A 13200-nucleotide genomic window follows, 5' to 3' on the forward strand; every position below is an offset into this window, starting at 1 on the left:
TTCTCTCCCAGACTTTGTCCTCTCTCTGCCCCAGGCTGAGCCTGGGGTGGGGGTGATGATGGTGGTCAGCGAAGGGCTGAGGCTTAGCCAGAGCCTGGGGGCCCAGTGGGAGGCAGGATCCACATCTGCTAGGGACGTGTCCGCCAGGCCTGTCACATTGCTGAGGCTCATCCCTGAGGCATGTGGGTGCGGGAGGTGCTGTGGGCGCTGGGGTGGGGGTGGGGGCAGAACCAGCTGGGCTGCTGTGTGTCAAGGCTGCACGCAGGCCCCAGTGACCCCAGCAGTAATTCCCAGTGGAGCAAAAGGGTGGTGGGAAGGCAGAGGGTGGCAGAGGATGCTGAGCAGGAGGACCTGGACTGACCCTCTAAGAGGCTGTAGGACCTGAGGTTAAACACTTCATCTCTCTGAGCCGCGGCTTCAGGAACAGCCTGGGCACACACCCTCCTGCATGCATCCCATGGTCACATGGCTCCTAAATCCCAGATGACACCTGCCTCTGATGAGCTGGGTCAGTCTGGGCATGGTGCTCCTCTGTCAGGTTCTGGAAGAATGGCCACAGAAAGCTCGAGACTAGCCAAGTCCTGGCCGAGCTATTCTGAGCGGAAGAGTCCACTCATGAGGAAACACTTGCTGAGCACTTCCTGCGTGTGAGGAACCAGACGCTGCTCAGAGCCGGCACTTCTGCAGAGGAGGCCAGAGAATGGGAAGTAAGACGTGTGCACCATATGCTACGTTCTACTTACTTTGTGTGTGAGCATGAGTGTGCAGGTTTACGGTTAAGCATGGCTATGTATGTGCACGAGCATATGGATGCCAAAGGTCAGCCGCAGCTGTGTTCCTCAGACGTCACCAACTTTCTGTTTTAGAGACAGAGTCTCTCCCTGGCCTGGAACTCACCACGTTGGCCAGCAATGCTCAGAGATCTTCCTCAACACTGGGGTTATATATACACGCACGGCCACACGCACCGCCACGTGCACCGCCATGCATACTCTGTGCCGTTATGTCTAACTTCTTACGTGGGTTCTGGTTATTGAACTCAGGTTCACCGACTAAGCCATCTCCCCAACCCAAACAGTTGATTACATTCTAAAGAGTTAAGGGCTAGAGAAAAGGATTCTGTGCTTCCAAGGTACCGGGGGGGGGGGGGGGGGTTCAGTCCCCAGAGCTAACAGGGCAGCTCACAGTCATCTGTAAGTCCAGTTCCAGGGGATCTGATACCTCTTCTGGCCTCCATAGGCACAGCATGCACATGGTATACAAACAAGCATGCAGGCAAAATCCCCACAGAAGAACACACACATACACACATACACCACACACACACGTTCTACAGGATTAAAGGGGAAATAGGTCACATCTGCTATTTGATTTCAAGCACCAGTCCTTCCTGGGCCCTGGTTTCTCCATTCTTTCAGTTCTGCTGGCTTGGAGAGACTCGTCCGTGGCTCTTCTCCCAGTTGTGCCAGGCCAGCTTGAGACAGCACTGAGCCAGTGCCAGGGAAAGCAGCCCAGGGCCCTGATGCTTTCCCTACCTGAGCACAGGCTGGGCTTCTCAACGCTGAGCACGTCTGTCATGCCATCCAGACAATTTACTCAACCTCCCTGGGCTTGATTTCTCATCTGTGGAAGTGCCTACCCCTTGGGGAAATGGGGAAACTGCACTTGGTGTGCCGAGCACACCAGCATGTGCCCATTACGGTGTGGCCGACCTGCCGTGTGGCCCACTGTCCTGGGTTTACCGGTATCTTGTTTTCTTCATCTGTGAGGTGGGGTAGTGGCAGCATGCAGAATATAGGAAATTATCTAACATTTATCAAGGGGCCCAGAGCAGAGCCCACTGGTCATGCATGACTTTTGTTTTCTTTAAGCTTTTAAGTGCAGAATTTACTTAAGTCAGAGCCACCAAGCCACATCTGATCCACTCACAGAGCCATGGGGATCCTGCTGTCCCTCTCTGCAGACAAATGCCTCTGCTTTTAATCCTACTTAACAAATTAATGAGATGTGAAAGAAAATTAGGTGCCTGGGGATGTTGACTTCAATGGAGACTTGTGTCCCTAACCAGATGCTGTGAAAGATTGGGAGAAACTAGCTGTTCAAGCAGGGTGACCACAGGCAAGTCCTTCTCCTCTGGGACCTTCAGCCTTTTCTCCTAAAGTGAGTGGGATGATTTCTTATCTGTCTCTGCAACTGTAGCACTGCTCTTTGGCTAGAGCCCATTCCTACTGTTATTTGTTAAGTGCCTTCTGTATGCACAGTCATCGTTCCTCCTTCCTTTCCTCCCTCCATCCCAGCAGGGACTCAGCAGGCTTCCCATGGGAGGACAGTGGCTGGGGGGTGCTGGGGATCTGCCCACAGAGGAGGAAGTGGGGGCTGGGCCGGCTGCTGACGCAACTGTGATGTCAGAGCCAGCCACAGGCGGCAGCCAGCCCGGGCTGCTGGTACCCCGTGTGCCTGCTGGCTGGGGGGGAAGGGGGAAGGCTTAACCCCTTCCCGGCCTCCCTTTCCCAGACGGCCATCCCCCAGCTGGCCTGGCCCACAAGATTCCCAGATTTCACAATTGGGGCTGGTGCTGACTCACGTACAGTAAGTTCAGGGAGAGAAACTCCCCGCTGCCTGGCGTCCCATCTCGGGACAAGCCGGCCGCCAAGCCTGCCCTCCTCACAGACACAGCGTAGCCAGTGTTATTCTTAAAATATGGGGGTTCCCCCGCCCGGCGGGCTCACGGAGCAGGCTACTGACCTACAGAGGAACGTGAGCCTGCCAGAACTCAAGGGGCCATTCGTGGGATCCTGGTGGCCACGTGTTCAGTCATGACCCGATGCCTAATTGCTGGTGGCCTGGAGTCATCTGTAACGCTAAGGCTGAGCTATAATGTTCTTAAGTGGGAAAGGGGGTTGGTCACAAGACCAGCATCCTAGGTCACAGCAGGAACTGGGCGTGATGATTGTGAATGAGGCAGAGCACAGGAAGTGGGGGTAAATATTATTGTTGTGACGTCTAACCCCTCCAGAATCCTAAGAGATGCTCCCTGGGGTACCATCTCTCAGGACAATAGACCCCAGGAAATTAGCTACCTTAATGTTCACGTGTCTTCATTTGATCTGTGCACACTCATTGAACACCACTGTGTTCCAAAAGCATACGGCTGAGTTCTAGAGTGAGCAGTGGGTTAAGGAAGCCCTGAAACAATTGATTTTGAAAGTGTGTGTGTGTGTGTGTGTGTGTGTGTGTGTGTGTGTGTAAGACACGGTCTCACTATGTAGCCTCGGTTGACCTCTCACTCAGGACCCAGAACTGGAACCCCAGGTGTGTACCTTCACACCTGGGCAGGGGTTAGACATTTAAGATCACATTTGCGATTGGCTGGTTCTGTGGATGGTGAATGATAAGGGGGTCCTGGGGGCCTAGACTGAGGGTGGGAGCCAGCATAGACCTTGATGAGAGGATCCAGGCAGCAAGACTGGCCTGCTAGAGGCACCTCTGGGCCATACAGCAGGGACAAAGGCGGCAGGGACCCAAAGTCTGAGCCTATGAGCTGTGCTTGCTGGAAGAAACCTCAAGTGCCCGGCCTAGGCTGCGTATGTCACTTGACAAAGGTCCCATTTTTTTTCCCACTGACCTGGGGCCCACAGCTGCCCCCTACACAGCCAAAGTCTCCTCAGAGGCCTTGGCCTGGCCTGTGGCAGCAACGTTCACACAGCTCAGTCTCCAAGGCTGGGTGCTCAGGGGCTTTGAGTCAGGGAGTCACGGCTTCATGGCAGCGCCCCCAGCTCATGGTGTTTAGAGTTTGATTCGTCACTGAGCTTTGGGGTGACCAGCTGTGAGATGGGCATGACAAGGATTTCTGGAAGGACAGAAGGAGGTAGAGCCCCTGGCTTGGTGTCTGGCTCCAACTCAGGAAGAGGTGAAACACTAGAGCGAAGGGGCCCAGGCCTCCTGCCCACTTGTGTGAGCACGGTGGGGAGACCCTGTAAGCAAGGACACCAGGAGCCACAGGGTAGGAAACACGCAGCCTGACTCTGAGGCCTCAGGACAGCAGGAGGCTCGGTCAGTGTCTTTGAGGACGTTTTGTGTTCTTCTTTACATTAAAATTCATGTGCTTATTTAATTAGGATGTGTGAGTGTGTGTGTGGAGGGTGGGCCTGTCGTGGTGCTTTGGGGGTCAGAGGGCAGCTTAGCTCAGGTGGTTTCTCTCCTTACACCACGAAGGACTCGGGGATCAAACGTGGGCCAGTCATACGTGGTGGCAGAATCCTTTACCCACTGAGCAGTCTCTTTGGCTCCGTGTGTGTGCGTGTGTGTGTGTGTGCACACGTGCGTGTGTGTGCGTGTGTGTGTGCGTGTGTAGGAGGGTATGTAATGTTCACGTGTGGGCTATGCAGATATGTGTGGGTACATGCACATGTGAGCATTCCTGTGGAGATCAAAGGCGTCTTCCTAGGTCACTCTCTACCTTGCTTTTTGTCTTGTTTTTGTTTTGCTTTTTTTATTTCTCCGTGTAGTCCTGGCTGTTCTGGAACTTGCTCTGTAGAGCAAGCTGGCCTTGAACTTACAGAGATCTGCCTGCCTCCACCTCTGCTTCCAAGTGTTGGGACTTAAGGTGTGCACCACCATCGCTTGGCCCCACTTTAGTGTTTGAGGCACCATTTCACTGGCCTGGGGCTTACAAGGTTGCCTGGTGAGCCAGTTCCAGGGACCCACCTTCTTCACTTCTCCAACACTGGGGTTACAGGCACGAACCACATGAACCACTGTAACTGACTTTAAGTGGATGCTGGGGTTTGAACTCAGATCCTCAGGTATGTGTGGAAAGTGCTTGACCAACTAAGCTATCACTTCAGCCCCCTGAGGATGTTTGAAAGCATTTATTTATTTCTACAAGAAGTCCTTTGTGCCTCCTCAGCCATGAGTCAAAGGCACCCATGAGATGGCTACGTGCCTGCCTCTCAATATAGCTTTACCCAGAGAGAGCAGGGAGAGGCAGTGCGGTTGGTCACATGGCACAGCAGGGCCTACAGAGGATTGGAGGCCCCAGCTGAGGAAGAGAGTGCTTTGAATCTCTTGGCTAAGCATAGTGCTGGGATTCAAACCTGGTCCTGTAGGGCTTTTGTCTTGTTCTGGGGTCTCAGGACTGCTGGGAGGCCCAACCTGGAAGGTTTTCGTGTGTAAGGCCCCTCCTCTCTAGGAGAGGAACTGGCCTGGGATTGAACCAGACCCTGACACCCCCTCTGGCCTGGGTAATTACCCAAAGTGAGGGAAGCACCCATTTCCTGCCCCTTTCATCCTGGCTCCGGGGCTGCAGGCAGCAATTAACCTCCCCAGCGCCCCTCTGAAGTAGGTTCTGGAGGCAGACATGTTATTAAACCCATTTTTACAGCTAGGTAAACTGAGGCAGAGACCACTGCGGCTGGAGCCTGTCGTTCCCCGTGACTCAGCAGCTGAGTTTGTTCCTGATCATGGGGAGCCTAACCAGGTACCCCTCACCCCAGGCCAGGCCTGTGACAGGTCCTGGGGGGGATCTAGGAGTCTGTTCTGACCTTTGCTCTCACACACAGGGGCTGCCAACTGATGGAAGGCACTAGAACTTGACTGTGTAACCCTGGGTAAGTCTGTTCTTTCTCTGGGCTTCAGTTCTATCAGCAGCAGGAAGATGCTCACATCTGTCTTATAGTTTTACCTGGGCGAAAAGTGCCCCTCTCCTCCCGGTGCTTCCCAAACACTTCCCATTGCTGGGCCTTTGCAATGGAAAGACATCCCTTCCCAGCTCCCGGGTGATGTCATCACGTCTCTGCCTCAGTCTAGAGAGCCTGACCGTGCCCCTCACACACTTTGGGGTGCTTCCCTCCTTAGTCTCCTTATGGTCTTTTCGGCTCACACACGAGTGGTCCGGATCTGTTTGATCACTGTGGGGCCCTGAACTTGGCCAGCACATACTAGGTGCTCAGGAAATTGTGGCTTTCTTGTTTGTTTGCTGCCTCCGAGGTCAGCTGTAAGTCACCTTGAATGTCGCTGGGCCCTCTGTTCTCCTCTTGGGGATGAAGCATGGACCGGGCTTGTGAGTCTCAGTCAGCTGCTCTGAGATCCCAGTCCAGGCTTTCCATGTCCCCAGCTTATGGGTGGACAGAGGGAAGAGGCCCTGGCCACGGCTGGGTACAGGCACCACACAACCTGCCTTTGGCTCACCCCAGGCAGAGACCACAACCAGCCCCTGGCTCCCTTGGCACATCCGTCAGCACCCTTGGGGGAAAGAATTTGGAGAGGGGAGAAAGAAGAAGAAAAGCAAGCAGGGTGTGAGGGGGCCCGTCGCACACCTGTGTAAACAATGTCACCTTACACCCCATTGGGCACCCTTGCCTTCCGTGCCGTTGCTGGGCTTGTTTTCCTTGGCACAGGCACCCATAGAGTGGAATTCGGTTGAAGGGACCCAATTGTCATCTTCTAAGCGTGCTCCCAGGCCAAGGACTGCCAGGGCTCTGCCTGACATCCTACTTCTGTCCTCAGAAGTTCCAGAACATTCCTGGGATCCGGAAATCTCCCACCCCGGCAGTTGGGCCTGAATGCTGGGATGTTGGGATTCAAAGCTCATCCCTGTCTGCTTTCCAGGAGGCACTGAGGATAAAAGGGAGAGTGAGGCCTGAGGTCAGAGGGCACAGTGGCCGGAGTGAGGTCCCCAGCAATGCCCACCATCCATCCCAGCAGTGGCACACCGCTTTCTGGAACCTTCCGTCCTTGCTATAGCTCTGAGGAACCAAAGCTCACCAGCTCTTGATCCAAGCATGATCATGTGACCAAGACACACCATCCTGGGCCTCTCACGTTGGCTGTCTTTGTAGATGCAGTTTTCCCTTCAGGTCTACAGTGAGCAAGCGCACAGCCAAAAGTTGCCCTAGAAACCCTTCTAGACTGAGATGTCCTCAGCCTGTCCAGAAGATGGCCTGTATCTGCCAATGCCCCAGCTGGCAGGGTCCCAGCACTGCCCATGACGTCACACCCATGAGAGCAGGTGTTCCTCTGAGGCTGCTGCCCCTTTCCCGGTACAATGCTCTTGAGATGCAAGCAGAGTTCTGCATATCTGTATGTTCTTTCTCATTGCTGTGCAGCTACGTGGAGGAGTGGGGCCCCAGCTTGGGGAAGACTCAGACTGTTTCCAGGTTTTAGCAGTTATGAAACACGTGTGATCTCTGTGTGGTTCCTTATGAAGTAAAAAAAAAAAAGAAGAAGAAGAAGAAAAAGAAACACGTGTGAAGAAACACGTGAACAAAGGCCTGTGTGAACATAGTTTTCGTTACCTTGGGTCAGGGGCCAGTTTTCCACAGTGTTTGTGCCTCTCTGAAGCCAGGCGCCAGTGCCTGTTGTTTTGCAACTTTAGCAACAATGTAGCATCGGGTCATTTTGATTTTTTGTGTATCACGTGTATGAGACATTGTAGAGTATCAGTTGATTTCCCCTAACAACTGATAAACATCTTTTAGCACGCTCACTTTTCCAGCCCCAACAAAAAATCAGATTCCTGGGCGGGTTAAATGGTTCAGTAGGTAAAGGAAATTGCTGCCCAGCCTGGCAACCTGAGTTAAATCCTCCGGATTCACCTGATGGAAAGAGAGAACCCACTCCACGAAGTTGACCTCTGACTCCAGATTCTTGCCACGGCACACACACGCCCCTCTCACTCCCCCCCCATAATAAACAAATACAATGTAAAGAAAACTAGATTGTCTATCTATTATTGAATTAATGTTTACTATCTCTTTGGGACAAAGGTCAACCCTTTGTCAAAATGTGACGTTGAGGGCTGGAGAGATGGCTCAGTGGTTAAGAGCACTGGCTGCTCTTGCAGAGGACCTTCCCTGGTGGCTCACAAGCACCTTAACTCCAATTCCAGGGGATCTGATGCCCCCTTTGGCCTCTGCAGGCACCAAGCATTTATGGGGTGCACAGACATCCACAAGGCAAAACCACTCACACATAAAATTAAAAAAAAACCTAAAACATGACTTACAAGTATTCCCTCAGCCCGCAGCTTCCCATTTTTCTCTTACCAGGTTGTTTTGACGACGACACTCCTGTTTTCTACCTTTTTCTTAGTCAGCTTTGGTGGTAGCATGTGCTTCTGGGTGTGTGTGTTTCTTTTTTCAATTCTCATGGTGACACCAAATGTTTCCTTTGAAAATACATACATTTGAGTAAGAAAAGTAAAATGACAATAAGTAAACCATTAAGTGGTAACAGTTGGGGAAGGAGCCTGAAGGAGCCGGAACAAGTCACCGTGTGGCCACCTGAGTCCTGTCAGAAGTTGGCAACTCAGCACCCACCTTGGACCAGGCTGGGTGCTCGGCCCTGGGATGAACACAGCACACAAGATACCGTCTGCCACTTTTGCAGAACTTGTTCAGCAGTGAATTCCTCTTCATCCTTCCAAACCCAGTCCAGATGGCTCTCCCTTTGTTTGGACATTTCCTGGCACAATCATCATACCCCTCTGCAACTTCTGATCTCCTTCAGCATCTTCCTGGCTGGACACGTGTGGACTTGGCCGCAGCAATCTGCCACACAGGTGCCAGAGAAAGACAGATGACGCAAGATGGCAAAGACCACTGAGCAGATCTGTGTGAGCGCCATCAACCAGGTTACAGTAGGCCCAACCCACACAGGCCAAGGTTTCTCCTCCAGGCTTCCACTCTCAGCATCAAGGACTTCCTAGTACCGTTGAATTTAGAATCAATCTCTCTCTCTCTCTCTCTCTCTCTCTCTCTCTCTCTGTGTGTGTGTGTGTGTGTGTGTGTGTGTCTCTGTCTCTCTCTCTCTATCTCAATAATAATTTTTGGTTTTTCAAGACAGGGCTTCTCTGTGTAACAGTCCTGGCTGTTCTGAAGCTGTCTTTGTAGACCAGGCTGACCCCGGACTCACTGAGATCTGCCTGCCTCTGTGTCTGGAGTACTGGGATTAAAGGTGTGTGCCACCACTGCTTGGCTAATCTCAGCGTGTAGTTCAGGCTGGCCTTGAACACGAGGCAATACCCTCCTCAGTCACTCTGAGTGCTGGAAACCTCACAAGGGTTTGTGACTCCTCTCTGAGGCCCCAGGCTCACAGCATTCAGCAGCCGCCCAGGTCTGCTTGAACACAGAAATACCCTTCCTCATTTGTATCTTTTTTAAATTAGTGTTTTCTATATCTAAATTCATTTTTGTGTTTATAGTTTTTATGTCCCTTGAGTTCAGAGGAGGCAGCATTCAAGTTGTTTGAGGGGAAACAAAATCAGCTTCTAATTATCACACTGATGTTTTCTGTTTGAAGCAGAGGAGGGTAAAACCGGTGCGCTCTTTCCTCTGTTCTGCTTCGTTAGCCAAACTAGTTGTGTGGAGACAAACACCTGTGCATGGTTTTAACCAGCAGTAACCCACACTCGAAACACAGAAGAGATTAACGAACCCATTCGTACTGAGAGGAGAATTTAAAGAAATTCCCTACTATCACTGAGAACAGAAGAATGCAGGAGTGGGGGCCGTGTGTGCATGTGACAAGAGACACTGTCCTCAACGCCACTGACCTCGCTGGCCAGCGGCTCCAGTTGCAAATCTGTAACCCATCTGGCAGGTTTTCATAATTGCACATCGATAGTGACATGCTTCAGCCACTTTAAAATGTAAATTATTATAATGCAACAAAGACTATTTTCTTGCATGTTAGAGAACTCCTAATATCCACACCCAGCGATGACTACAGTACAGACAGGCAATGAGAAATACACGAGAATTAAAATGCGGCTTCCTATTTTCTTTAAATGATTCCATGTACTTAATTTCTCACTTCCAAGGAAGTCTTTTTCGTGAGTTACGTCTGAATGTTTATTTCCTGTCATCCACTTGTCACTTCTGAATATCATGCGACGTCTTTACAGTCCCATTGATTACATAATATGTCCTGGCATTTAGGGTTGACAATTCTTTGTTTTTTATTTGAGACAGGGTTTCTCTGCATAGCCCTGGCTGTCCTGGAACTCACTCTGTAGACCAGGCTGACCTCAGACTCAGAGATGTGTCTGCCTCTGCCTCCCGAGTGCTAGAATTAAAAGCATGCACCGCCAGGCTCACCTGGAGCGACAATTTCAAACTATGCTTTGTGCTATAACACGCTCAGCATCTGACTTCATGTTCCATTTTCCTTCTAGAAAAGGCAATGCCATCTTAGAGACTCCGATAATTTTTTTTCCCCAGGAAGATCACTTAAGAACCAATATCCTAGCTAGGTGGTGGTGGCACACACTTTTAATTCTAGCACTAGGGAGGCAGAGAAAGGTGGATCTCTGAGTTCAAGCCCAGCCTGGTCTACAGAACAAGTTCCAGGACAGCTAGGGCTACACAGAGAAGCCCCATCTGGAAAAACAAACAAAACCCAAAGAACCAATATCTGAGATTTCTGAAATGTTACAAAGCAATGATGCTGTTGTCTGTGACATTTCCAAAGGGAATTGCTTCTATTCCCAATTGGCTTTTCTGGGGTAATTTTTCAAGTCGACTGAGCCTCTGAAAGCAGCGACCTTCGACGTAATGACACGGTAGTTTGGTTTTTGTCCGATGCTCTGGGCCCTCCACACAGATGCACCAGAGTCTGCTTTATTTATTAACCGTTGTGTTCAACCATTCCACGAAGAATCTGAAGTCACATGACCATGGGAGTTTCTTGTGTTTTTGTTTTGTTTTGGTTTTGGTTTTTCGTGACAGGGTTTTTCGGTGTAGTCTTGATTGTCCTGGAACTAGCTCTATAGACCAGGCTGGCCTTGAACTCACAGAGATCCACCTGCCTCAGCCTCCTGAGTGCTGGGATTAAAGGCGTGTGCCACCACCACCCAGCTGGGAATTTCTTTACGACCACTGCTGCTTTGAATTTTCTCCAAACACAATCATTTGATGACATTTGAGTGTCCCAGTCTGTGGCACCGCAGCTGGCCTCACACTCTGCAGCACATCATTCTCAGGTGGTTTTGGGGAGCCTCTCTCTCTCTCTCTCTCTCTCTCTCTCTCTCTCTCTCTCTCTCTCTCTCTCGTGTGTGTGTGTGTGTGTGTGTGTGTGAGAGAGAGAGAGAGAGAGAGAGAGAGAGAGAGAGAGAGAGAGAGAGAAGAGAGAGAGAGAGAGAGAGCAGGAACATGGGTGCCATGGCATGTGGCGGTCAGAGGATAACTTTGGGTGTCTGTCACTTCACTTGTCCATCTTGTTTGAGGCAGGGTCTTAGTGATCACTGCTGTGTACGCCAGACCAGCTTCCAGATTTCTCCTGCCTCTACCTCCCATCTTACATATGTGAGCTTTTATTTGGGTGCTGGGGACTCGAACCCAGGTCTTCTTCTTACACAGCAAGCACTTACTCACTAGCCACCTCTCTATCTGCACCCCATCCTACTTCATACTTACGGGTATCCTCCTGCCTCTACTTCCTGAGTATTCTAGCGGAATGATGCTGGAACTATAGTTGTGCACACTATGTCTGACTTCATGGTCCTTGTTTGTTTGTTTTGAAGAATATTTTCTTTCTCGCTGTTATTTCTGTTTTTTGGGGTTTTTTTGTTTGTTTGTTTGTTTTTGTTTTGTTTTTTATTCTTCCAGACAGGGTTTCTCTATGTAGCCCTGTCTGTCTTGGAACTCACTCTGTAGACCAGGCTGGCCTCAAACTCAGAGATCCACCTACCTCTGCCTCCTGAGTGCTGGGATTAAAGCCACCACCTGACTTGAAGGGTATTTTCTAATTATAGAGATGAATGAGTTCTCTTTTTCTAGGAATGACAACATGGTTTCCTTTAAAACTGTTTATTGATAAATATTACCAAAGGGTGCAGCCACCAAAGAATTATGTAAAGGAGAAGCAGGACCCAGAGGGTCTCGGGTATTCATTTACATTTTCTCTCCACCCCTTCTCCCTCCCCTTTTCTCTCCCTCCCTCCCTCTCTCCCTTCCTCCCTCCCTTCCTCTCTTTTCTTTCTTCCTTCCAAGGTCTCCTGTGTCCCCAGCACGTGGCCAAGGCTGGCCTTGAACTCCCATCCCTCTGCCTCTCCTCCCAAGGGCTGGGATGGTAGGCATAGGCCATACCAGCTTAAGTGACTTTGATCCCCGGAGGTTTCCATCCACAGAGAGACCAGAAGTGGCTAGTTGTCTAGAGCTGGGGGAGGAAGCAGCTGCTTGGTATGAGTCCTTTTGGGTGGGGGGAATGGATAAAAACGTTTTGTAACTAGTTGGACATGGTGTTTGCACAAAGACACACACCCCCCCCCCCCCGCCCGCCCCTGGCTCATGGAAACATGGTTACACAGAGCAATGCGGTGTTCACCTCAGTAAATTAAGCCTTAAAAACAACCAAACAAAACAATTTCCTTAAGGAAAAGCATGATTGGCTTTCCAGGCGACTTTGAAGTGAGGTCTGAGAAACTCGGTTAGCGCTCTGTGACAGACAGCCTCATGTCCCGGGGAGCCCTCCCTCCTAACCAGGCAGCAGCCTGTGAATCCAGCCAAGGACCCAAGGAGAAGATCCTCTTCTTGAGCCTGTGTCTTAACCTCCCTAGGAGGCCTCACTTTCTCCATTTGGAAAATGTGGGCTGTACCTATGCTGCTCCCTAAACAACTGGAGTTTTTTTTACTTTGGTTTTGGTTTCCAAACAAAGCGTCTCCACACGGCTCAGCTGGCCTTGGCTTCCAGGCTGTATCATCCTGCCTCAGCCTTGCAAGCTCTGGGATTCCAGGCACGCAGCCTCACACCTGTCTCTCCTGAGGCTTGTGCCTCACAGACTGAACCCTCACACAGGAAGCAGCCAGCCACCCCGGCTGTGTCATGAATAATGAACCTGCCTCTATTCTCATTCCATTTTCTGGACAACTCTGGAGCGCTTGGCCTCCGTCGTCTCTGAGCTGTATCCCAGGGCTTGTTCAGATGGACCGGGAGTGAACATGGACTGGCTTTCAGAGTAACTCCCAGCATCCACCTCTACTCTCTATCCCTGGGCCCATCCTGCATGGCTCACCTCCTCCCTGTTCTTCTGACATCTGTCCATCTCCCATGCTCCACATCTACGCCCCAGAGTCCAGTGAGGAATCCTATAGAGACCCAGGAAATCCCCGCCCCTCTTCTGCCTAGAACCTTCCCAGGTCCCCATCACTTCCATAGTGATAACTAAAGCTCCTCCCACCCCTGTGGAAGGCCCCTCCTCCC

At 51.1% G+C, this 13200-nt stretch overlaps 1 long non-coding RNA gene across 2 annotated transcripts; it reads left to right on the top strand.

Annotated features, from left to right (window-relative positions):
• Positions 1-528: 528 nt before the first annotated feature.
• Positions 529-7677, top strand: LOC142845183 (uncharacterized). 2 transcript variants are annotated; one of them, XR_012909812.1, is made up of 4 exons: positions 529-707; positions 2069-2160; positions 5562-5609; positions 6610-7677. It is a non-coding gene; the product is annotated as an uncharacterized LOC142845183 (long non-coding RNA). The 2 variants fall into 2 exon arrangements; XR_012909813.1 differs by lacking the exon at positions 2069-2160.
• Positions 7678-13200: the final 5523 nt, after the last annotated feature.

This window comes from Microtus pennsylvanicus, chromosome 2 (genome assembly GCF_037038515.1).
Source record: "Microtus pennsylvanicus isolate mMicPen1 chromosome 2, mMicPen1.hap1, whole genome shotgun sequence".
Classification (NCBI taxonomy): Eukaryota; Metazoa; Chordata; class Mammalia; order Rodentia; family Cricetidae; genus Microtus; species Microtus pennsylvanicus.